General features: G+C 44.7%; 1 protein-coding gene across 2 annotated transcripts in view; it reads right to left on the reverse strand.

Annotated features, from left to right (window-relative positions):
• Positions 1 to 26,135, reverse strand: part of C1H10orf90 (chromosome 1 C10orf90 homolog) — a 231,549-nt gene that overhangs the window by 123,967 nt on the left and 81,447 nt on the right. The gene's annotated exons all lie outside the window — the stretch shown is intronic.

Consider the following 26,135-nt stretch of genomic DNA (forward strand, 5'->3'; position numbering starts at 1 on the left):
TCACAACCATATTCATCAAAAGACACCATTAAGAAAGGAAAATTCTAGCCTTAGATGGAGAAAGGATATATATATATATCTCCATGAATATCTTAAGGATGCCTTCATATAAATAAAGAAAAGGTAGAACACACAGTTTTAAAGCCTAGCTAATGGTTTCAGAGAGCTATCTAGCAAGTAAAATAACAGATGTTGAGCATTGCCAGTCACCTGTGCAACTAGAGCAAAGAAACAGAGCAGAAGAGCTCAGATTAAAGTATTAAACAGCCTCCAGTTTTAGAAAGAATGAGTGTAACTCCATCTCCATTGCTGTAACTGAGAAGGTAGATGTAAGTCAGCCACTTTAGGAAAGTATCCACACAGCAATGGCCCTCCATACTTACCCTAAGATCAGCCATCCTACCTTCAGGCATATATCCAAGAGGAGTAGACTAACATGTCTACTGAAGATAGACTCAGGAATGCTTGTGGCAGCTTTGTTCATCACATCTAAACTATGGAAACAAGCCAAATACTGACCAACAGTAGAACAAAGAAATAGCAGGGGGAGATAGAGTAGGTAGATAGATGATAGATAGATAGATAGATAGATAGATAGATAGATAGATAGATAGATAGATAGATAAGAAATAGATACAAATATAGGCTCATATAGTAGAATATTATACCTCATGAACAAGAACACTAAACCATGGAAAACACACCAGAGCAATGTTAAATACTGGACATTGAGTAAATCAAGTCAATTCAGATACCAGAGCACATTATTTTGGTTCTATCAAGTTCAAGGGGCAAAGGTAATTTAGTGTCATAGAAAAAACAAAAACCAGGGCAACCTTGAGGAGTAATAATGGACCAGGAAAGGACATAAAGGGGCTGAGATCACTGTACATATTCACTCTTGATTTGGATGGTTGCTATGGGGCGTGCACATGTGTGTGTGTATACACATTTGTATATCCATCACGTACATTGCAGTACCTCATTAGATATAACAGAAATCCATTAAGTGTGATTCAAGACATGCAGTGATCATGGAGAAAGTTAGTGATCTATCATTTCTGTTAATTTTGTCAGCACGATGATGGATTCCTCTTCCAAAGTATTCTCCACTACCAATTTTTCAAGTAATGCTGCAGAGACAACACAATACTTTTTAAGCTAAAAAAAAAAAGTCTGTTTCCCCTTTGTCTCAGAAAACATGCATGAAAGCCAAAGACACTTTTATTTCAAATGACTTCTCCCGCTGATGATACCAGTGTTACATATTCTACATACTGTGTGGTGCAGTCGAACCAGCATCATACTGAGAGGGAAAGAGACATAGGAATGACACATAATCAGGAGACAATGGAAGCACTCGCCTCCTTGAGAATGTTTAAAATTTTCAAAAGCTTCCTCTGGACATCTTATGACCTCACTGAAGGCAATCTGAGTGCAATATACACAAAGTTGCTGCTTCTCCTGAGATGTGTATTATGGGGAGAATTTCACCTTAGAACCAGGCATTTAAACAAGGAAGGCTAGGACAGCTAGGGAGTTGGTCTCACTGGAATCCTGGGCACTTCGTCACTCACTAAATCGTAATTTGATTTTGGGTTAACTTTGCCTGTCTACAAAATGAATTGATGGGTTTGCAGGGGAAGTGGGTATAGAAGGAGCATGAATGGTAAACAAAATATTAAGTGTAGTGACACCTGAGCACCAAATCCAGAATAGAAAATGAACAGGGAAGCCAGGTACAGTGACACACCCTGGTAATCCAAGAGGCTGAGGGAATAGGATTTTCATGAGTTCAAGGCCAACCTGGGACACAGTGAGAGACTGTCTCTGAAAAGCAAAAAACAAACAACTAAAAAAAGAGAGGGAGGGAGGGAAGAGAAAGAAGTAGGGAACTAGGAGAGCTGATTTACCAATCTTTTCATAGGTTGTTTAACATAGAGCTAACAGGTAGCAGCAGAATAGCTAGCTCAGTGAGTAAAAGCTCTTGCTGTCAAGACTTAGGACCTGAGTTCGAGCCCCCAAACCCCAGGATTTGCATGATAGAATGAGAAAAGCAACTCCTGCAAGTTAAGTTGTCCTCTGACCTCTGAATGTGTGCAATGGCACACACACATACACACACACACACACACACACACACACACACACCAATTTAAAAGGGGGTAGGCAGGCAGGTGTAGTAGTGAGCTGAGATTCCACAAAGGGAGCCATTGTGTGATGCTATCTATTCCCTTCAAGTTCAAAATGGAGCCCAGATGGTTCCTCCCCATGGTTATCAAACTTGGACATTTGTGGATGCTTTCCTAGCTGCAAACTCAAGAAATGATCCTTGAAATTATATTACCAAGAGAAATTTTCCTTCATTGCTTATTTTGATATAATTTCAATAAATGTATAGAATGTGAAATTATTTCCTCATTTCATCCCAGTTCTAAAAATGAAATTCAATTTATGAGCCAGTCTGTGGAACTCCAACAGAGCACAGCCGCAACATGCCAGCAGCCAATTGCTAGCTGCAGGACCAGGTTTCCGGGAGAGGGAAGAAATAACCCTTTAGGGGTGGGATATTCTTCAAGTTCATTCCCAGGCGGTTGAGGTCAGTATTCTCAATCGCTAATGACAACTCAGTCTATTCCTTTGAGGTCTGAAAAGGAGCCGGTTTGGTAAATGCCCTTGAGTATCTATGTGCACCCCACTGTAACCCCAAATAACCCAGGAAAGAATCTTAACTCTGAGCCCAAGTGGCAGAGTTACATCCGGGGACCTCTATGAGGGCTCTACACAGAAATGAGGGCTACTTTTAGGAAATATGTTCAAATGATCATTTCAGTTGATGAAATTGTTATGACGCTTTTGAAAATCAGCTGGGCTTGGAGATGGACACATATAATACCAGCAACTCGGGAGGCTGAGTCAGGTAGATGGTGACTTCAAAGCCTTACAGTACAACAAAGTGAATTCAAGGCTAGCCTGGGCAGCTTAGCAAGGTCCTGGTTCACAATAAAAAGCAAAAAGCCATGCTAGTCGTGAAGCTAGGGATCACCAGCACAAAATGAAATGAAATCATGTAATATTTAAGACATATGGTGTATCGTGCAAAGAGAAGTGTACAGGCACCCCACCCAGCCTGATGTTACCAAAATATGAACACCTAATCCTTTCCTGAGGCATATCCTCCCCTGACCAAACCCCATTCTGGACTCAAGTTTTTGCTTCCCATCATCCTATTGTGTGTGCAACTCTTAGTAATACCAGGCATTGCTTAGTCTGTTGTTAAGATTACCTATCATTCTGTAAGGCTTTGCTTTTGATGCTCAGTGCTTTGACCCAAGCTAACACTTGGAACTGCAGTCAGTTTCTTCTCACTACTCAGGACACCTCTTTCTGTCCCCACCCCCTCCAGTTTCCAAATTGTCTATATCAGGCAGATGCTTGGGGGAGAAGAGTTACCATGAGCACAGGCCTCCTTTCCAGTTCTCCTAGCGTTGAGGCAGAAATATGGGAGGGAGCTGGTGAGATGGCTCTGTGGATAAAGTGCTTGCTGCAACTCCTGAGGACCTGAATTCAAACCCCAGGACCAATATCATGGAAGGAGAGAACCCACTGATGAAAGTTAGCCCCAAACCTTCCAACATACACACATACATATATACATACACACATACACACATACATATATGCATATACACATACATACATACATACATACATGCATACAATTTTGTTGTTGTTGTTTTAGAAACATGGGGGGACTAGGGCTATAACTGAGTAGTAGCTCGTGCCTAGTACACACAGATCCTAGCTCTATCCCCAGCACCACAAGAAAACAAACAAAACCACGGTTGAGTAATATGGCTCATTCTTGTAATTCCAGCCCTCAGGAGGCTGAGGCAGAAGAGTCATGAGTCCAAGGACAGCCTGAGGTATACAGCAAGTCCCTAAGTTAAGAAACAAAGAAACCAGACTCTTTCTTCTCTCCTCATCCCTTATCAGACTAACAGCCTGTTTTGGCTGTCCCCAGGTGTCTGATATCCCTCTCCACCCTCATGCTGACATCAGAAATTCACCCCGTCTCATCCCTGGTGGAATGCATCTACTGCTGTTTTGTGGCCTTCTGTGGTTCTACTCCATCTTCACTCATCTTAGCTACAAATGTCCCAGGCCAAGCTGCCGTTACTTCATGTTTGTGTTACCTGCCTTACCAGCTCCATAGCAGAGAGGTGAAAGCAGCCTCCAGTCTCAATGCAAGAGCATCTTTTAAACCAGAAACATGAACCGTATCAGCCCCATCTTTCTCCCTTAACAATCCTCCTGTGGTTCTCACTGCCTTCAAGATGAAATCCAATCCCTAAAGCATGTCATATAACACAGCCTGTGGTCCTATCTCTGCCTCCTTGGGTAGACACATCCTCTGAGACTGCAAGAGCTGTGAAGCCCTGCAGCCTGGTTACATGCCACACCCTCTCTCTGATTCTTCTGTTTCCCCCCCACTCTTTCCCTAGCCTATCCAGTAATGGCTACTGGTCCCTCAAGACCCTCCAGGTATGGTATCCCAGCATGCATTTCCTGAGCCTTTTCCATGAAGTCCCAGGGATTCAGAATCATCTAGGTGATACAACACTGGATATATATTTAAGGCTGTTTTCAGAGAAAATTGAGGAGGGAAGACCCATCCTGAATGCAGGTTGCACATTCCATTGGCTGGGGTCCTGCAATGAGTTAAAATGAGAAAGGCAGAAGCTACATAAATGCTGGCATTCTTCTTTTTTCTGCTCTCTGTTTTACCAAGATGTGAGGGGTGACAGCCAGCATCCTGCTATAGATATGCCTGTCACCAGGGCTTACCCCTATAATAATTGACAATCCCATCCAACTCTGAATCAATATGAATCCTTGAGTTGATTTCTCTGATATTTGATGACACTGGTGAAAGGGTTACGCTATCTGAACCAGGAGTGAGGGGCTGGCTCCTTGGCCTTCATCGTCATGTGTATCACTTCTATGACACACACCCACTGACTGGTGCTCACCTGATCTCTCTTCTTCCCACAATATAGACAACCAATGAGGAGGGCTGCTCATATACCTCATGTCCCCAGGACCCAGCTCACTTTACCCCTGGCAGTGATGGGAGAATGTATGTGAATCATATCAGGTCACTCAGACAACATACAGGCAATGTGTCACTAAAGACTCTAAAGGGCCCTGACCTCATTATGTGAGTTATTAGGGAAATAAAACTTGGACTATGTGGCTTTTCCACATCACTGAAGTTCACTTAGTAATTTATATAGAAAGATTTTTTTAAAAAAAAAAGCCTATGCTGGCTGAATTGACCAGCATTCTCTGGTACACTGGATGGGCTACTGTTGCAAAAATAAAATAATAAAAAAAAAAATGCTCCCTGGGAAAGATGTGACTGTCTGCCTCACCCCTTAAGAACAAACCAAAGTTCAGTTCACCACAATTCTCCCTGGAGATCAACAAGTTTATTGGGCTTTCTTGCAGAGTGTGAGTGAGGGGTTACTGAGGAGAGTGTGGATGACCCCAAAGCAGTCATATTGGAAGGTCTGCATCCAGCACGGATGATGGCTTCCTATGAGTGCATAGATGAAGCTCCCCCCCCCCCCCTAGTCTTCTGTAGTCTGTTCCCTGACCCATGACAGAGCCCATGAGGCAACATGCACAGAGGATAGAATTGCATACAAATGATGAGAGGAGTGGCCAGATGCTGGAAAGATGGTAACAACTGTCCAGCTGTTCCCACCTAGTCTCTCTAGTAGAGAATGTCAGTAGTTCACTAGCCCCAACATGATAGACTCCCAGAAGTAGGCACGGATGATCATGGCAGCAGTGTGGCTCAGAGGATCACACATTACAACAGGCGTTTATAACCACTGTCTCCCCACAGGTCAGTGCCCCACCCTCCCATTGCTCTCTTTGGAAGGGACACTCCTGACTAGGTGCTCTCTGAAAATTTTAAGACAATCACTGAAGACATTTCCTCTATTTCCTCAGTCCCCACTGGAGTCTGCCTCCTCACAGGACCCACTGGAGATTTGTCCCCTCAGGGCCCATGTGCAGCTTCCTTTTTTTTTAGATCAAACTTTCTTCTTAACGCTTTCACACAGGTATAAAATGCATTTTGGTTTCTCTCCACCTCTACTTTCCCAAATCCCCCTCCCCCACATCCCTTCCCCTGCTCGTGTCTCCATGTTTTGTTTTGTAACCTACCAAGGCTGTCTGTATGATCATGGGGTTGGAACTACCCTCTGGAGCTCAGTGGACAACTGAGGACAACAGTTTTCTCTGTTCCAGAATCTTTCAGCAGCCAATGGTTCAGTTGGGAAAGTGTCTCACTTTGAGAGATACTTGATTTCCTTTCTGTAGATGGCATTCACCCTTCTCGATTCATCACTTCTCAGAAAACCAAAGGTCAAGGGCTTACTCCATACCTCTTACTATGCTGCTCAAGTTACCACTGAGCACAGCTTTGAAAGCAACAGGAAAAGCCACTTTGGCAGCCCGACTACAGAGCCATTCTTACCCTCTCTAACCTTCTTCCTCTCCTGCCTGCTGCCTCAGGGCCAGACAGGGCCTCTCACAATTGCTGCTACTGGTTTGTGTTGGCAAAATGATCTACAAGGAAACCTTAGAGCATGTCTGCTGTGTCTGAGCAGATTCTGGTAGCTTAAAAAAAACAGACCATGGACTGGAGAGATACCTCACAGGAAAAGTTCCTATGGAAACATGAGGTCCTGAGTTCAGATCCCCAGTATTCATGTAAAACCCAGGCAGAGTGATATGTACTTTAGCGCTGTCACTAGGGATGGAGACATGTGGATCTGGCGGCTCACTGGCCAACAAGTCTAGCCAATGGAGAGAGATCCAGATTCAGGGAGAGATCCTGTTGTTTTGTTTTTTGTTTCTTAAAAGTAGGTGGAGAATGGATTGGGGAAAACATCTAATATCAACCTCTGGCCTCCAGACATAAACAAGTATGCTCATACAGACATATATGCATACATGCACGCACGTGGTCATACATGCATATATACATTCACAAAACCACCATCAACAGCAAACAAAAACTACAAAAAAAAAAAATCTAACCCAATCAACCAAGAGACTTCCCTTGTCCTTAGGGGATTTGATGCACTTTCTTTTGTTGTCACAGAATATCCAAGTCTAGGAAATTCATAAAGAGCAGAAGCTGACTTGCGCTTATAGTTTGAGGTTGGGGTATCCCAAGGCATGGTGCAGGCTGGGAAATTGTGATGCTTCAACTCTTGACATAGGATGAAGGGAGCAGACTGCTGGACTCATGCTACTGGAGAAAACATGGAGAGGGGTTGCCTTATCTCGCAGTGGAGACAAGGCATTTATACATGGGGGCTTATCAGTAAGAAAGGCAAGGACCCACCCTTGAGGTCCCACCTCACACCCCAACGTATCTCTCTAGGCTCTGTGGACCAATACTGTCACATTAAGAAAGCGAACTTTGGGGAGATCCACTCCAGCATGCCAACTCAGGACATTTTACACAACTTTACCCAGAGCTGTTCCTCTCAGTAAGCGAGTCAGGAATGTATTTCTAAGCATTTGCTAACATTAGTCAAACTCACGACGCTTGGTGGGAATTCTACTAGAATCAGACCCTCAGGAGCAAGCCACATCTCATTATTTATAATGGGTAATGTAAAGTTAGACACCTTGGAGAACTGCACAGCATTTGGCCTTTTAGAGTCCTGGTTCTGCCTGGGGATATGGCTCAGTGGTAGCAGCATTTGCCTAGAATATGCAAGGTCCTGAATTCCATCCCCAGCTCTGGGAAAAAAAAAAAAATGTTTTAATTAAAATCTGAGTCCTTTTTGTATTTTCCCCAGCGCCTGCCAGCTGGGAAGGCTCTGCTGTCTGGAGATGCAGATTTTCAGCGTAGACTATTTGCTACTCGCAGTCGGTATGATATCTCAGCAGAGTCACCCCATGGTTTCCCTGACCATCTTCAGTTTGTTCTTAGAGCAAAGCCACATAGCAAAGAGAATATTTCCCTTTTTGTTGTATGGTCCCCACTGTCCGGAGAATGTTACTTTTAAAATAAAATGAGAATCTCCCCTGATTCTTGGCAAAGGGAAGATTCCACTAAAGATGAAGACACACTAGTGATATCAGCATTTGATTTGCAACAGGGGAAAACCGAAATGAATTTTCCACTTTACCTCTCATCGGCAAACTATTTTTCACCATGCTGAATGTTCAAAGCGCAGTGACAAATAGCAAATGATAAGCTGCCGCCACACTGAGCGCATGTCTGGAGAGCCACAGCCATGAGGCCCTCCCCGACAGCAAACCTTGCTCTCTGATCCACACCTGACTCCCAGTAGCCATCAATGCTCCTGGAGGGCACAGATCCCAAAACCAGAGAGACCTAATTCACTTTCTCTTTTTTATTATTGGATATTTTCTTTCTTTACATTTCAAATGTTATCGCCTTTCCTGCCCACCCCTTGCTTCTATGAGGGTGTTCCCCAACCCACTCACCCACTCCTGCCTCCCCACCCTCGAATTCCCCTACACTGGGGCATCAAGCCTTTACAGGACCAAGGACCTTTCCTTTCATTGATGCCCAACAAGGCCATCCTCTGCTACATACGCAGATGAAACTTTGGGTCTCTCCATATGTACTACTTGGTTGGTGGTTTAGTCCCTGGGAGCTCTGAGAGAGTCTGGTTGGTTATTATTGTTCTTCCTATGGGTTTGCAAACGCCTTCAGCTCCTTCAGTCCTTTCTCTAACTCTTCCATTGGAGACCCCATTGGGGACCCTTACTCAGTCCAATGGTTGGCTACAAGCATCCGTCTCTGTATTTGTCAGACTCTGGCAGAGCATCTCTGGAAACAGCTATATCAGGCTCCTTTCAGCATGTACTTCTTGGCATCCACAGTAGTGTCTGGGTTTGGGGACTGTATATGGGATGGATCCCCAGGTGAGGCAGTCTTTGGATGGCATTTCCTTAAGTCTCTGCTCCACACTTTGTCTCTGTATTTGCTCCCATGAGTATTTTGTTCTCCTTTCTAAGAAGGACCAAAGCATCCACACTCTATGGTCTTCCTTCCTCTTGAGCTTCATGTTGTCTGTGAATTGTATCTTGGGTATTTCAAGCATGTGGGCTAATATCCACTTATCAGTGAGTAAATACCATGTGTGTTCTTTTGTGATTGGGTTACCTCACTCAGGATGATATTTTCTAGTTCCATCCATTTGCCTTAGAATTTCATGAATTCAAGTATAAGTAGATCAAGGACCTCCACATCAGATACACTGACACTAATAGAGGAAAAAGTGGGGAAGAGCCTCAAACACATGAGCACAGGGGGAAATTTCCTGAACGGAACACCAATGACTTATGCTCTGAGATCAAGAATCAACAAGTAGGACCTCATAAAATTGCAAAACTTCTGTAAGGCAAAGGACACTTTCAATAGGACAAAACGGCCACCAACAAATTGGTAAAAGATCTTTACCAATCCTACATCCAATAGAGGGCTAATATCCAATATATACAAAGAACTCAAGAAGACATACTCGAGAGAATCAAATAACCCTAATAAAAAAAGGGGGGGGGGGTACTCTGCTAAACAAAGAATTCTCAACTGAGGAAACTCAAATGGCTGAGAAGCACCTTAAGAAATGCTCAACATCCTTAGTCATCAGGGAAATGCAAATAAAAAAAAAAAATCCTGAGATTCTATTTCACACCTGTCAGAATGGCTAAGATCAAAAACTCAGGTGACGGCAGATGCTGGCAAGGATGTGGAGAAAGAGAAACACTTCTCCATTGTTGATGGGGTTGTTAGCTGGAACAACCACTCTGGAAGTCAGTCTGGCAGTTCCTCAGAAAATTGGACATAGGATTACCTGAGGACCCAGCTATACCACTCTTGGGTATATATCCAAAAGATTCTCCAACATATAACAAGGACACCTGCTCCACTATATTCATAGCAGCCTTATATATAATAGCCAGAAGCTGGAAAGAACCCAGATGTCCTTCTACAGAGGAATGGATACAGAAAATGTGGTACATTTACACAGTGAAGTACTACTCAGCTATTAAAGACCTAATTCACTTTCATCACTAAAAAACATACCTTTGCATTGAATAGGAAGCCCTTCTGGACTGAGGGAGGGACCAGAGTCATCCCCAGTTGGGCTTCTCTATCAGAGGTCATTAGTAAATACTGTCTCAAAGAGTTATGTTATCTCTGTTGCAAGGATTCAACTTTTCCAAGGTGGCAAGAGAGGGGACAGGGCAATATGTAAATAGGTAAACGTGGCTTGTAAGCAGTATGTAAATAGGTAGGCTTCATAGGGGAAGTTTGTAAGTAATGGGTGTGGCTTTAGGGTAGTATGTAAATTGTGACTATAACTGGGTGGGTGATATGCAAGAAAGTGGGTAGTAAGCAAATAAGTGGGTGTGGCTCATCAGCAACATATAAATACATGGATATGAATCTGGGGGATGCATAATTGAGTGGCCCGTGGCTAAATGCCTCTCAATTTAATTACTCTACATTGAGATGTAAATCTGATATAATTTTCATAGGCCACATATGATTTGGTTTCTCTTTCTTCTCCAAAACATTTAAACATATAGAAGGCATTCTTACTCTAGAGGTCCCACAAACCAGGCAGTTTGGTTTCCTAGAACCCTACCGGTCACAGACATTCCCGCAAGTCACCTGGGATAAATGGAACTCCCACAGGAAATACCAGACAAAAGCAATATGCAGACCGTATGTCCTGTCATGGACTTTTACCCTGGCCTTGGAAAGAAAGATGTGTTCCCTGTGGACTAGAAATCACTTCTCAGCCTTTCCGATAAAGCCAAGAGTGGAGTGGGGGGGGAGGGGCAAAAAAAGGAAGAATCTACATGAACCAGAATAGCTGGAAAAATAATCTGGAGATGATTTTGGAGAGCAAACCTGTGAAAGATGTACTAGGACTGTCCCAGCTCCCAAATGAGGGCCCTCACCCTCTAATTAATCTTAATGGCAGTGTTGCCTGCCTCTGCTTGTAGTGTCCTGATGAAAATTCACCTCGCATTGCATTCAGGCCTGCACAAGGCTCACATACCTTAGGATGCGGTAACTCCATAGTGATAAAATTGCCTCCCAGTGAGCTAGCCAGGATTCTGCAGCTCAGAGGCTGGTGTGGGAGTGAAATTGCACTCGATTACATTTTATCACTGCTGTACAAGTTTCGGGTGAATTCATTAAAATTCACTCCCAGAGTCGGGGCTGTGGAACTGTGGAATCTTGGTAGCTTGGATGACGATGAGGTAGGGATATTTGTGCTGTCTGTACCAGGGGAGCACAGTAGGACAACAGCCCAGTGAGGCTTAGATGTGTCCAAGGATGTCACTTCTTGGAAGCACAGCTGCGATTTAAACAAGGGGCTCTCAGAGAAACAGCATTCATGGTCCATATAGAGCTAAAGACAGGAAGGGGGACCAGGGGAGCAGAGCAGGAGGCACAGATGTGTGGGTGCTGGAGACAGCCAGCTCTGACCTCCTCCCCTGCAACCCCAGGTGGCCTGCTAAGCACCCATCAACACATGCTGATAAAACTGCTCTGTGCAGAGAGCAGAGATGCAAATTAGAAAGTTGAGAAAGAACCCCCATTGCTGTGAGCTAAACTGGGGAGGTAAAAGCTATGACCAGTAAGTTCTACTGGTCAACAAACAGGAAGTGCTATGGTCTGACACAGCCTCTACTCTAAAGCCTTGTGCTTGGCAGCTGAAGAGCTGGCCAGGTCACCCTTTAGGAGAGGTGCTGACTACTTCTGTCCCTTCTGCCCCAGCAGGCCAGGCTGCCCAGAGGAAGCTACAGGCTCAGCAGCTGCTGTCTAGCATTGATCCATGGGGCTTTGTTGGCCCAATCCAGAAGAACCCTGATGAGATAGCCAAACAACCATCCTCTGTGTGCCAGCTCACACCAGCATCTGGCAGCTCCTAGATCCACGGGGATCTGTCTGGCCAGCCCCATTCCCACTCAAAGCCAGCGTGGGAGTAAAATCACAAGCTGGACCCCTGTCCCAAGGGTCAGTATCCCACACATAACTAATACCATGCATATCTTAGTTGGGGTTTCCATTGCTGTGAAGAGATACCATGACCAAAGCAACTCTTATAAAGGACATTTAATTGAGGCTGGCTCACAGGTTCAGAAGTCCAGTCCATTATAATCAAGGCAGGAAGCAAGGCAGCATCCAGGCAGGCATGGTGCAGGAGAAGCTGAGAATTCTATATCTTAGCCCAAAGGAAGCCAGGAGAAGACTGACTTCTAGGTAGTTAGGAGGAGGGTCTCAAAGCCCACCTCCACAGTGACACACTTCCTCCAACAAGGCCACACCTTCTAATAGTGTCGTTTCCTGGGCCAGGAATATTCCTCCATGAAGACTCCAGGGTCTGTGAGGAATGGGGCCTCCTAGCTACCAAGACAATGAGAAAAAGCTGTTGTATGCATAAAGCCTGAGACAGGATAGTCGCAGATACACCAGAGAGAAGTGTCTACTTCTACTCAGGGCTAGCATGCTCTCCAAAGTAGCACTAAGTGTCCTTTCCGGTGTGGAGATTGCCTTGCCTTCAATGGCACAAAACCATGTGTATAAAGCATTCAGTGTCCTTTTCCTGGGACAGAACCTTTGGATTTCTGAAGCCACAGTCAGTTTCCATGAATGTTGTCTGCAGTGTTAGAGAGGATACTTGTTGGTATTCTAGGCTCCGCCCAAAAGCTGTTGTCAGGTAGGCCTGGCTTGCCATAAAAGGGACTGTTTGGCCCCTTTTCACTCTCTCCACGTGTTCCTGGATGGCCTCTCCTCTTCTCTCTTCTCTCCTCCTCCTCCTCCTCCTCCTCCTCCTCCTCCTCCTCCTCCTCCTCCTCCTCCTCTTCCTTCTTCTCTCTCTCTCTCTCTCTCTCTCTCTCTCTCTCTCTCTCTCTTCCCCTCCCTCCCTCCCTTCTAAACTCCCCTTCCCATGCTCTCAAATAAACTCTGTTCTATACTATACCTGGCTTATCGCTGGCATCTCAGGGAAAGGGACACCTCAGCATGGGCCCGCCAAGGCACCCCTCTCACCTCATCATACCATGCTCTATAAAACATACCCTTGTCTTTATAACACATATCAATACTGCTATGGCAACCACTGGATGCCCATAGCCACACAGTGAAGCCTACAAAGCCCAGAAGCCCAGCTTTCAGAAGCATCTCTCTTTTGGTGACTTACCTATAGTCATCAGTCTTCCTGTCAATGCAAGACTACATTTACTCTGTCTACAGGAACTGCAATGCCTAGGCATTGAGGATGTGTGTGTGGGGTGTCACTCTACCAGGCCCTTTTGTAGTGGCACTCTGTGGCCAGCTCATACAACCTTTAAAAACAAGTGTTTGACTTCCCACCTCTGAGTTCAAGAGCATTGAGTTGGTATCTGGACACTGGCCACAGGGGAGAGTTTGTGACATAGGAAATGCAAACATCACAAGCTAGAGCCAGGCTGCTTGCTGACATGTGACAGAAAGGCTCAAGGCTCCAGCTTCTGCTGCAAAAGCACAGAGAAACAGGACCTAGCCCTACGAGGGGAGCCCTTCTGTGTCTTTACTAGGTCCACCTGCAAATATAAATAGCCATGTATAAGGCCAGATGTGCATTGTAGTAGGAGAAGTCCGACCATCTGAATCCATTTTTTGAGCTGTAGGAGAGAGACAGGTATTGGGGCTCAGGACACACCCCCTCAAAACACAGCTGTAGAGGACAAGAATATACCATCCCAAAATAGACCACAGTAAATCTCAAACTAGTTATTCTGAGAAAGCACAAGCTCAGACATGGCTCTGAAAAGCTGATGTTTTTTGTAAAAGAAATTTTCGTCTATAAAGGAAACCTAAGGACTTTGCAATAGTGAAGGTCTGGACACAAGGGAGGGACGGACCATTTTGGGATAAATGTGACCAGCAGATGTTGAGAGAGTTTATCTGAAGAGCAAGTTGGGTTTCCTTCACCCTGTGCCTTCCTTCCCCCTCCTCACAGCTAGACTTCATCCTCCCAGCACTCCCCAGAAGTTCCGAGATCCAGTCGCTCATGAGAGGCTTCGGTCATCTGACTCCCATGTTCTTGTGGTAATTAAAACCGGGTTTTCTCTTGTTCATCTGTCTTTTGCCAATTCAATTTGTAGCCCAGCCAAAGACTCTAGAAGGGCAGAAGGAAGCCATCTCCCTCTCCCCAGGACAATTGCAGTTGCCTCCTTAGATGCTGCCACAGGGATTACATGCGATTAGCCATGTGGAAACATGTCGGCCTGCACATGGCGTGGAGCCCAGTCTGCATCTGCGACTACAGTGAGTGAACAGTGAACACCCTGCTGGGATGCTGCTGAGCAACCTGTGAGCTGCACACAGATGGAACATAGCTCAGGGCCTCCTGCATCCAGCCTTTGCTTATTTGGTCCTTAGGCCAGAGAGGTTGACCACTAAGGCCAAAGGAAAATACTATTTATTCTTTAACTGACACTTCCCAGGGACCAATCAGGTGACAGGTCTCCCAAACTCAGTCCTATGATCATTTGGCCCCAGTGTATTCTCTGAGCATCTGAGATGAGGAGTTTAACACCATCTCTCGGGTCCACCCACTAAATGCCAGTGGTCTCTACGTCTCAATAGGCCTCCAGTAGTGATAACCCAAAATGTCTCCAGACACTACAAAAGTTTCAAACTTGCTATATCTAAGAACCATCTCACTGACAGCCATTTGTTCAGTAGGCTGTCCCACAGCAGAGCATCTGAACCATGAACTCAGGGGGCTATAGGCTCTAAAAACATTTGGAAAAGTGCAATCCAAAGTGCTGTTGTTTCCTGGGTGAGCATTTGGTGTCAGTGAGCTTGGTATCCTAATAGACAGCTGCTCACCAGACTTAAGTGAACATAAAAAACCACTCCTGGGTGAGTAACCTTGACCTTAATCCTTAAGGTTACCCCTAAAAGTCAGCATGGGCGATGCACCATGAAGCAGTCATAGGGACAGAGGTCCCCAGGATGCCAGCCTCTGTTTATGCAGAGCCAACCTTGAGAACCTTCAAGGAGCTGATAGCCCAACCTTCAGGAGCCACAATCATGTCTGGGCAGAGCAGAGAGAGGTACCATTCATTTTTGTGTCACAGCCTCACTGTTGCAGCCCAGTCTGTGGGTTGAATGCATCCTTCCTTGCTTATAAAGAACTGTGGTCCCCTCAGGTGGCTTTTTTAAGGTCACATGTCCATAGTAAACCAGAAGAAGGACTGATATAAATCCTGATATCTGATATCCATGTTAAACTCACCAAGCTTAACAAATGTCTCTGTACCATGACTGTCAGGTGACAGAGCTGGAAATCAGAGTGTATGTTCTAGATATCTCCCCAAATTCCATGGCTTTCCCCCAAGAGTTCATAGGTAAATGGGCAGAGCACACGTGTTCCATACACTCGCACCAACCCTTACCTTTAACTCTACTTCAGTGGGCTTCCATGCCTCCAGGACCACATGCTCTCCCAGCGCTTGCCTTTGACAGAAGGAAAAGAGGTCAGGTCGCCTTCAGGAGCCTGGAGACAGTGGCTGATTGAAACCATAGCAACCTCCTCCTCACTCCTGAGCAGCATGCCTGCTCAGTGCCCTTTGCTCACCTCAGCTTCCCTGCGGCAACCACTTAAAATATTAAAATCAAGACCCCTTTGTGTTGGCTCATGATAAGTAAGACTCAAGAGCAAGCTTGAGTTTATGTGTCAAAATTCACACACCAAGGCATTTGCTGTCAACCTCTCTAGCAAGAGAAGGCATACACATAGCCTGCACCATTCTCTGCTACTACACCACAACCAACCTCCACCTTACCCTAAGTCCACAGTAGCTAATGATGGCTCCATATTTAAGAGCAGGAGACAAGACTCAACCTCAAGGCTTTGCAAAGCTGGAATGGAGCTATCAGCTGGAGACGCCCTTCGTTTGCATTTGAGGTTCCCCTAGACACCGAGGCTTAGAGGCTCATTCAAAGAGTTAATAGGAAGCACTTAATTCCTTTTAGATATAAGATTGGGGGTCCCTGTTTATTAACTTTGGGTCAGTGTTGCTGCCTAGTGGTACCTCTCAGGTCCCCACCATGCTGACTTTCAATCTTCACTAACAGCACACAGAATCCTTCACTCTAAAGGTCTCTAGCGCTTCCCAGGGGTCACCTGACTAGACTGGATCTACCAGATAAGGTACCTTCTGATTAAACTCAGTGTGAGGAATGAGTCATCTTACTATGACAACAGATAGCACCACTCTATGCTCACAGGCTTGGCCCACATTCAAAAGGCATGTATACAGGGCCTGTCAGATTCTTAGACTTCTACTTCTAAAGGACAGAAGGAGAAGAAACAGATTGGGACAGGGGTGTTTGGAAACTGAGAGTTGGGGAAGCAAGGGACTTAGCTGCTCTTTTAGTGGCTTATTTCACAACCGGAGACAAGTCCATTTATCTGGGTAAGAGAAAAGAAAGTACATGGGGATGGAAAGTTAAGATGAGGATGTTGAACAAGTGAGAGGCTGGGCAGAGCTTTAATGAGGAGGTGGATGGGGATTGCCTGGAGCACGAGTGGAGTAAGAATGATGGATGCATGGCAAGGTGACGATGTTTCACTCAAACAGGGCTTCAAGAAGGCAGTGAAGAAGGCCTGGCAGCAGGAGAGATGGCTCAGTCAACAAAGTACTCAATATTCAAGAAAGAAGAGCTGGTTTTGAGCCTTACCTAACCCATGTACAAAGTCGGGAATGGTGTTTCTTGCTTAAAGTCTGGGGAGGTGGAGACAGCTAGATCCTTGAATCCCGTCAACCAATCAATCTAACTGTATGTTGATCCCTAGGTACTAGTGAGAGATCCTGTCTACACAAGCAAGGTAGATGGCTTCTGAGGAATGATGCCTGAGGGCTCAGGCTCACCTGTACCCACATATGAACCTGTGCGCGCGCACACACACACACACACTCTCACACACATATGCACTCACACACACACACCCACGCACGTATACACTCTCTCTCAATCTCTCTCTCTTTCTCACACAGAGAGAGAGGGAGAGAGAGAGAGAGAGAGAGAGAGAGAGAGAGAGAGAGAGAGAGAGGAGAGAGGGAGAGAGAGGGAGAGAGAGAGGGAGAGAGAGGGAGAGAAAGAGGGAGAGAGAGAGGGAGAGAGAGGGAGAGAGAGAGGGAGAGAGAGAGAGAGAGAGAGGGAGAGAGAGGGAGAGAGAGAGAGAAAGAGAAGCCTTGCAGCCATAGTGGAGCCAGAGGGGACCAAGGACACCGCTTCTAACTCCAAGCATGATTACTGGGGAAAGAAATTGCCAAGAGACAGTTTGTAGAGCAGATACAGGTTTGTAGCTTCCTGAGGCTTAAAGTCAGAGAAAGGAAAGTGGCATCTCCTGCTGGGATCCCACACAACTTCCTGGGTCACAACTCAAACTTCCCAAACAGCTATTCCTGTGGGAAGCAAGAGAGATGGTTCCTCATGACCTACCATGCACAGCTCACCCCAAGCCCATGCTGGGTTTTGTGCTGAGTACCAAGCATGTGCCAAGCTGATGCCCAAGTCTTACAGGAGGACATCCTGATCTGCTCTGGGCTTAACAAATGTCCCAGAACAATGTGGGTACAAACAAAAAATGCATCTGGTCAAAACAGTTTTAAAGATGCATGGAAGTAGGCAGGGGACAGCCAGCAAACAGAAGGGCGTGTCTTGAGAAAGAGAATTTCACAGAGGTGTGACAACTTATCTCACAGAACAACCTGCTGGGCAGCTCCGTAAACAGATCCTAAATGCGTGCTCTTAAGAGCTTTGCCAACCAAAACCACACTGAAAGTGGTTCTAGCTCTTATCCTCATTGAAGCCAACCCTTAGCGTGAGGAAACTAATTTAGAACAAACACTACAACTCCTGAAGCCACTCTAAGGCAGAGAGAAAGTTAAGTATGGAGCTGGGGACACAGCCAATGAGCATCTGCAGGGCCCTGTGTTCCGCCCTCAACATTGCAGGGAGAGGGAAAAGTAAGTATGTATCACCTCCAAGCTTTCTTTAAAACTAAGATACAATAGAAAAGCAGGGAGAAAAGAAATGGGATAATTCGTTTTAGCTGTGGACCCAGCATGTTGCATGGATGGCTTTAGTCGATGATTTATTATAATCTTTAGAACCACAGGCAACTGTGTCCAAAAATAAAAGAAAAAAAAAACTCTTTAAAAATTAAATAAAGCCAGGAGGGCTGGTGTCTCTCTCCTGCCTCATCCCACACTAATCATACTCTCCCACTTTAGACCAAGCTGATGCTATGTTATCATTCTTTTTAATTCTCCTGCCCAGCACACTCTATGCCTGCAGTCCCAGGAACTCCTTAGGGCAGGCACTTCATTATAGTTGCTGCCGATCAGCAGAGAGATACCCGACTGTCTATAGCAGCAGTTCCCGGGGAACCTTGGGTACAATTATGCTTGCCTTTAACTTCCTGGGCCAGCTTCTTTAAGTTTCAGGATGTGAGTGTATTTAAATGGACCCCAAGAAGTTAATATATTATTACCCAGTTAGTTCAGTTTTATTTCGTGCTAACATGATATAGCACTCGATGATTTTTAAGCAATAAAAGAAGTGACTTTAAGACTTAATTAGGAAAATTTAGAGACTATCTAAGGTTCTTAGCGAATTTCTGAGAACGGGAATGGTGCACTAATAGTCACGAGATTTATCTCAGGGAAATCCCAGGGAGGGTTTTTTTGAGCTCTTACAAATCACTCTCAAGGGTGCTGTGTCTTACGGACTCACTGAAGCGCTGTTGCCTCTGTTGCTGAAAAGAAGTTAGACAAGAAAGTCGCCAGGGCTCCTAGGAGTAGCAAACCCTGTACTGCAGTTCCCTGCCGGAGTCCTCTGCAGCACCCTGTGAGTCTCCTTGAATTTTTCCCCCCAGTGCTACATTAACCACCTTGTCATACTTCCAGGCTCTCTCCGAGTCTTTCAAATTAATGTGATCTCATTTAAAAGAGAAAAAAAAAATCCGTGAAACTATTTGAGTCCTAATAGAATCCTTTCCAGAGCACATTTTCTCGGCGCTGCCCTCTGCAATGGGGTGGCCTCCGACGCATTTTGATTCCTTCTTTCTGCATAGTCCCGTCCTTGGCCCACAGCTTTATCCATTCCTATTAAAAAAAATACACGCACTCACCAGCAGAAGATTGCCAAGAGAATAAATGTTGGGTTTGGCACCCGCTTCTCCTGGAGAAGTCACAGGCAGAAACAAGGAGCCATTAGAAGCAGCAGCCAGAGCTGGGTACAGTCAGCCACAAGGCGGTCCCTGCAAAGTCCTTCCCGAAGACTGTAAGTGGTTGCTTTTCAAAGGTAAAAAGTCTGCCTTCTTGCCCACCAGGAGCCTTTATGATCTACTTCCAAACTAAGGCATAGGTGAGACTCCCAGGGCCAAGGCAGGCAGGCTCTGAGACAATGGTTCCACTCACCTAGGATGATGTAGTTTGGAACCTAGGCAGCCAGGCCGGTCCTGCAGCAGAGACTGCATGTGCTAGGGACCCACAGCCACCTGTTGTCCTGCCTAGAGGAAGCTGCTGGGGTGTCCCAAGCCTGGGAGGAGGCTGAGGCAGAAGGTAATGTATGAATAATGAACGAGGAGGTTCTCACCTCTCCTCATTAGCATTCCATTCAAATTACTGAAATAAGGCATCCATTTCTCTTCCCAGCTTCAAAGGAGAAGTGCTAGCCCTAGGGGATAGCCTGAGTGAGTAGGGAAGACCCTATCTGAGCTGACCCTCTGCAACTCTGAAGCACTATGAGAGAGGGAATGTCCAGAGACCCTAGGACTTCAGTGAAGCAAACCAGTAACCTGGGGCCTGTAGCCACCAGACACAAACCACACAGTGGGAATGGTACCTGCAGACAGGGTCTGAGTACTTCCAAAAGAAAACCAGCACCTGCAGCTGGGCCCCTAGGAGTAAAACCCTGTTGGTGATGGCAGCAGACTGGCAAACCTCTCAGGAATTTCCGAACCTGGCATCTTCGCCCTACAGTATTTCTGTAGCCCTAGCTTCAGAAATAACACTCATTTTAAGGGGCCTGAACATACCAGGCCTCTTTAGTCAAGCCTTTCGCAGCTGTTGTGCAAATGTCCAGCCTGTAGGGGGAGACAGAGAGCACCTTGCCCTGCCCTGAACCCACAGACCAGTTCTCTTGGTTCCCTGCCTGCTCCTAGACATGACTTCAGCCATTTTATCTGATATCAGTTGGTGTTTCAAAGTCTCTAACCTAGTGTTTTTAACCTTAATAAATGGCTGTATTCTGAATGTTTGTTTAAATTGTTCCTCATGTGGACAGAAAGAGTGAGGAGAAGTAAACAAACCCAGCCCAGTTTTTCTGGGAAGGCTAGGTTCTTCAGCAGTATTGGTGATTTATTGAAAGACACTCTGGGTAGCAGAAATGTATTGTTTTCCATGCTCCAAATTAAACGGTAATAAACAGAAACTTAAACATTAAGAATCAAGAGAATAGAAGAACCAGGGGTATATTGGTATACTTTTTATAAGAAAATAACTCAAAGCAAGACTATATTCAGAAGATACTTTAAAAATAAAGGTTAGACTATATAAAAGTTTGAGTGTTTTTTAAAGTAAGAAAATATATATTGTAAGACAAACTAAAATGTAAACTAAAAACTGTCAGAAATGTATTAAACACTCATGTGTTAGATAAAAGGCAGATTATATTGATGCACGAAGAGTTCTTAAAATAGAAAAAAGCAGAGGCTGGGAAGATGCAGTGGTTAGGAGTGTTTGCTGTTCTTGCAGAAGACCCAAGTTTAGTTCCCAGAACCCACATTAAACAGCTCACAAGAACCTGTAACTCCAGCTCCAGGAGATCCATTGCCCTTTTCTGGACTATATGGGCTCCTGCACTTATGGGCATATACCCATACTCAGACACACACATAAATGAAAATAAAATAAATCTTTAAAAATTGAAAACAAATGAAACGGATTAGTAAGTCCGAAGGAACGATAGATTTTTAAAGCGATGTATGAAGTGGGTTTATTGCAGGGAAGGTAATTGTGGCATCCATACTAGATTCCACTCTGGATAGTGAGACCAGGAAAGCATTCTCTCTGAACTCAACTCAAGAATGAACGTGAGACACCTTCTACAACATAAACATGCACTAAGCAATGAGAATTTTATTTCTTCTGTCCTTCCTTCTTTCCCTTTAGTTTATTTTCCCCTCATCATTTTTATCAGCAAAAAATTAATAAATTGTACCTTTACAAATTAGGAACTGCTAATATAAATATATCATTGAGAATATGAAAATACAATCCAGACTATGTAAAAGATGTTTCCAGTGCATACTATCAACAAAGAATTTGTAACCTGAATATATAAATAACATCTATGTGTTAGTAAGAAAAAGATTAATCATTTTTTAAAGAAAATGCGTGTAGCCCAGGTTAGCCTCAAACTTGTTATGTAGCCAAGGTTCTTTTCAACTTTTGATCATCTTATTTCCCCCTCCTGGCACTAAGATTGTCATGCGCATATCTGACTCAATCTATTTTTACAAGAAGCTGAACCCAGTTCTCTTAAACGGGAATATCCTAATGGCTAATAAAAGAGAGCGTGCTGATTCTTGCTAATCATGAGGGAAAGAATAATTAAAACCCCAGGAGAAGCCACCACAAACCATCAGAATGGCTAATATGAAAGTACTGGAAAGATGCCAAGTGCTGACAGAGATGCAGACACTCAACGGTGTGCTGGTGAGCTGGCGTGCCACCCACGTCCATTTATCAAACTGTGCGCCCTCCGTCCCAGCAATTCACTCTTGGTTATCTGCAGGAGAATTCCATAGTAGATCCACTGAGAATAAGCCCAAACTGAAAAGCATTTAGATGTTCAGCAACAATAGGACTCATCAATAAACCATATGTTTCACACAAGTAAATAACACTTAGCAAGGAACATGATCAATATGATGTTCAATGTGGTCAACAAGACAAGATAGAGAATTGCCCTAGAGACAAGCCTTTGTGCACACCAGTGACGCCATCTCTAGACTGGGTTAATCAGGGTGGAGAGACCTATACTAACCATGACCAGCAGCATGACAGAGGATGGGGGCCTGGACTGAATAAAAATGAGAGCTGAACTCTATGGATACACGATGGCCAGTTGTGCCCTCAAACTGTGAGCCAAATTAGACCTTTCTTTTCTTAGTTGTCTTTTTCCTGTATGTTGTCCCAGCAATGAGGAAGGTGACTAGTACAATGAACTACAATAATATAATCATCTCTAACTCATGGTGCCCGATGAAGAGAACTCAATATCCTTAATCCCAGTGATATAGGACACAAAACACTTCAACAGAAAGGAAAGGCTATGTTGGGGGTGGGTGAAATGGAGAAATAAAGAGACAGAGATGGACAGAGAAACACAAACACACACACACACAGAGAGAGAGAGAGACAGAGACAGAGACAGAGAGACAGACAGACAGAGACAGAGGCAGAGACAGAGGCAGAGACAGACAGACAGAGATGGACAGAAACACGTGTGCGTGCACACACACACACACACACACACATACACACACATACACACTGAGAGGCATGGTTCAAGAATGTCTGTGTCATAGTAACAGAGTTGGTGTCATTGAAGATTCATGAAACTGTACGCATAGGATAGATTCATTGTTCCATATAGATAACACACTTCAGTTAAGAACGCCAGCTCTGATCTGCACAGAGGCAGTTAGAACCACCTGGCCCAGTTCAAACAGCACTTCATATTCTTTCTCAGTGGACACAGCAGCCACTAGGTCAGACTTATCAACTGTTTGCAGACAGGTGTTTCAGTGAGATTTTATTCTGGAAGGGTTTTTGCAAATCTGTATTTCTTGATACAATTTTACACTGAGCAAATTTCATCACACTCTGTTCCTATCAAAGATCCTTTGAAACCTTTAAGAGTTTAGTGTGCATATTATTCCTGGCTAAAGACAAGACAAAAAGGAAAAGAAAAAGATTTCTCAAGAGCAGTCCCTGAAATGGGTGCCACTATGTCTTTACATTACACTGCAAATCATCTCACCTACAAATGAATGTTGGTGAAGTGACAAAAGCCAGGCTTTGTTATCAGTGCTCTTCATCCTTGGAGTGACTCCATAATGTGGGGATTGTCACCTCCATTACATAGACTGTCAATCTCCCCTACAAAATGAATGAGACATAAGCCCATGATGCCTGCCTTATGCTGTCATGATGCTACCTGGAAATGACCTTGGCCTACAGTGAAGCTGTGGACATGCTACTCTATCAATGTGCTCTTCCTGGTCTGTGGGGGATTTGTTGGGGGCAGACACCTGATTCTTTTGAATAAGTCAATTTCACGGTCAGTGTGAAAGCTGGCACATGAAAGACATGGGCACAGTAGAGACAAACCTCCCAGGGGAAAAAAGACACAGGTTCTTCCTGCTATGGTCCCGAGAAGCCCTAGCTAGCTCTCTTCTGACTTGGATATGCAACTCATCCTGTAAGGTTTGTATCTTATCTATTAAAGCCATTTTTCCACAAGTTAATTTAGACTGGTTTATCTGACCATGATAGGAGTTTGGAAATTCCACTAGGACAAGAGGTGCGTCCTGTGCTTTTCATAAATAAGAGAGGCGGGCATGCATGTGCACTGTGTATGCACTGTGTATGGGAGAATGATGAGTGAATGTGTGTGAATGTGCGTGTGCTCACATGTTCAATTGTGTGTGCGTGAATGTGCATGTATACAAGTATAGAAGCATCATGTGAGCCTGTGTCTATGCATGTGCCTGTGTTTTCCTGAACAGATTCCCATCCTCCCTCTGTCCTCTACACATGCCCTCCAACTAGCTGTTGGTGACTCTGCCAGCATTCTCCCAAGTGCCTGGTCCTGCTTTTCCAGCAATATGATTGACATTTACGTTTGTAACAGGAGGCACTAATTTACTTTACAAGGCAAAACTACAGGTGTCTAGCCAGAGAGTGCAGGCACAGCTTGTCTCAACCACAACCCATTTAGACTTACTGCTGTGCAGAGTGGAAAGCTAGGAAAACACACTGTGTCTCCTATTGCTTGCTTAGCCAAGGCCTGGGCTATATGGAATCTCATAGCGATTCTCTTTACAGTGAGGGGCAAACAGAAATTTCTGTGCAGGGTCTTCTGAAGAACTCAAAGGACCTGGAGGGAGAAGTGAGGAGAAAGCAGGAATCCCAACTGGAGAGTTCACTTGACCAGCACATGTGTGTTGGGAAATGGGGACCAGCAGCAGGACCTCTGCTCTACTTTAGAAATACATCCTCTAGCTGGGGAACCAGGCCATGGCATTTAGGCAGACTTCCAGGGGTGTGGCTTAGACACCACCTACTGTGCTCTCATTCGTGGACACACTAAAGATCCTTGATGCCCCCCTAAGCTAGTGGTTTTCAACCTTCCTAATATTCTAACCTTTTAATACAGTTGCTCATGTTGTGGTGACCCCTCCCCCAACCATACAGTTATTTTCATTGCTACTTCATAACTGCAATTTTGCTACAGTTATGAATCATAATGTAAATATCTGATATATAGTACATCTAATGTGCTAGCGTTGTGAAATGGTCTTTTGACCTACCCAGACAAGGGGTCTCAACCCACACATTGAGAACCTTTGTTCTTAGGGCCTAAACCTTCTGCAAGACTTACCCAAAAGGTGATCCAGGCTGTCTGGCTTCTCCTTTTTTAGGGTAGAGCTCTGCCTTTGTCTTGTTACAGGCTGGTCATCTTCCCCACAGACACAAGCTAACCAGTAACTCTCACTAGCCATTGCAACTCTCATTAGCAAGTGCCAAACATGGATGCAGTACACAGGTACCATGAGTGCCTATGTAAAATACGTCAAACACATCTCCATGATTTGAAGAAGTTTTCTACACTTAGGGTAGAATATTAAAAAAATATTCCCAGTCCACTTTAGTGCTGGATGCAGCCACAGAGACAAGGGCATCCCATGCACCCTGAGGACTGACTCAGAACAAGCTGAAGAACGAAACATAAAGGCTTCCTTGATGCTTGACAGAGGCAGCGTCCTGGCATCGAGGGTGACACACTTCTGAAGTTGACAACTCTGTAGTCTCCTTCTGTCTGCAGCATGGAGGGGACCAGGGGAGACAGACAACAGCTTCCCAACTGTGGTAGATCAGCATGTACCTAGTATCTAAAGCAGGTCTTTTACCTGGGCGTTCTGCAGGGCTATAACCAGGAGCGACTCCTAGACTAAGCCTGTAGACTGCTCCAACGGCCTCCAGTGACACTTTAATAAAACCTCTGAACCTACAGCATCAGACTCTTTGCTCTGAAACTAAGAACTGTGTCTAATGCCACACTTCAGTGTGACCTGTGATAAGTGCATCTAAAGAGAACACGATTCTCTCCAGCTCCCTCGGGCCTCCTCCGTACCCACATGATTGATTTGAGGTGTACAATGGCCTTCTTTACTTCTCTCCCCCGGTTTCCTTCAGGTTTCCTCACAGTCCAGATGAAATCTAAGACCATTCATGAAACCTGCGCCAAAGCACGTAAAACAAGCCATGTGGATGCACACACACAACTACATCTGCTTGGAGCATTTGCCATGATCTTGGAAAACAGCAAGTGGGAGCTGCTGCCTCCAGATCCCATTTTAAATACTGAGTTTAAAAGAGAGACGATGATCTTCAGGTAATTATATAACCATGGAAACTGTCAGAATATGCCCACTTTCCCATGTCCATCTCTTCATTTTCTTCTTGTGTTTAGATTTCTTTCTGGTTTTTGAAATATCATAAACATGACAGACTCTAGAAATGTAAGCAGTCTTCCATTCTGAGTCCAGTCATCTCCAGGATTCAGCTGACAACCTTGAAACAAATGGATTTCTTACAATGATGAGAGTACATACCACTCCAGGTAACAAAGGGATAGGTGGTATCACCAAATCATAGAACAAGAGACTGCTTCCCCAAATGGTTTAATGTCA

Source organism: Arvicanthis niloticus, chromosome 1 (genome assembly GCF_011762505.2).
Source record: "Arvicanthis niloticus isolate mArvNil1 chromosome 1, mArvNil1.pat.X, whole genome shotgun sequence".
NCBI lineage: Eukaryota > Metazoa > Chordata > Mammalia > Rodentia > Muridae > Arvicanthis > Arvicanthis niloticus.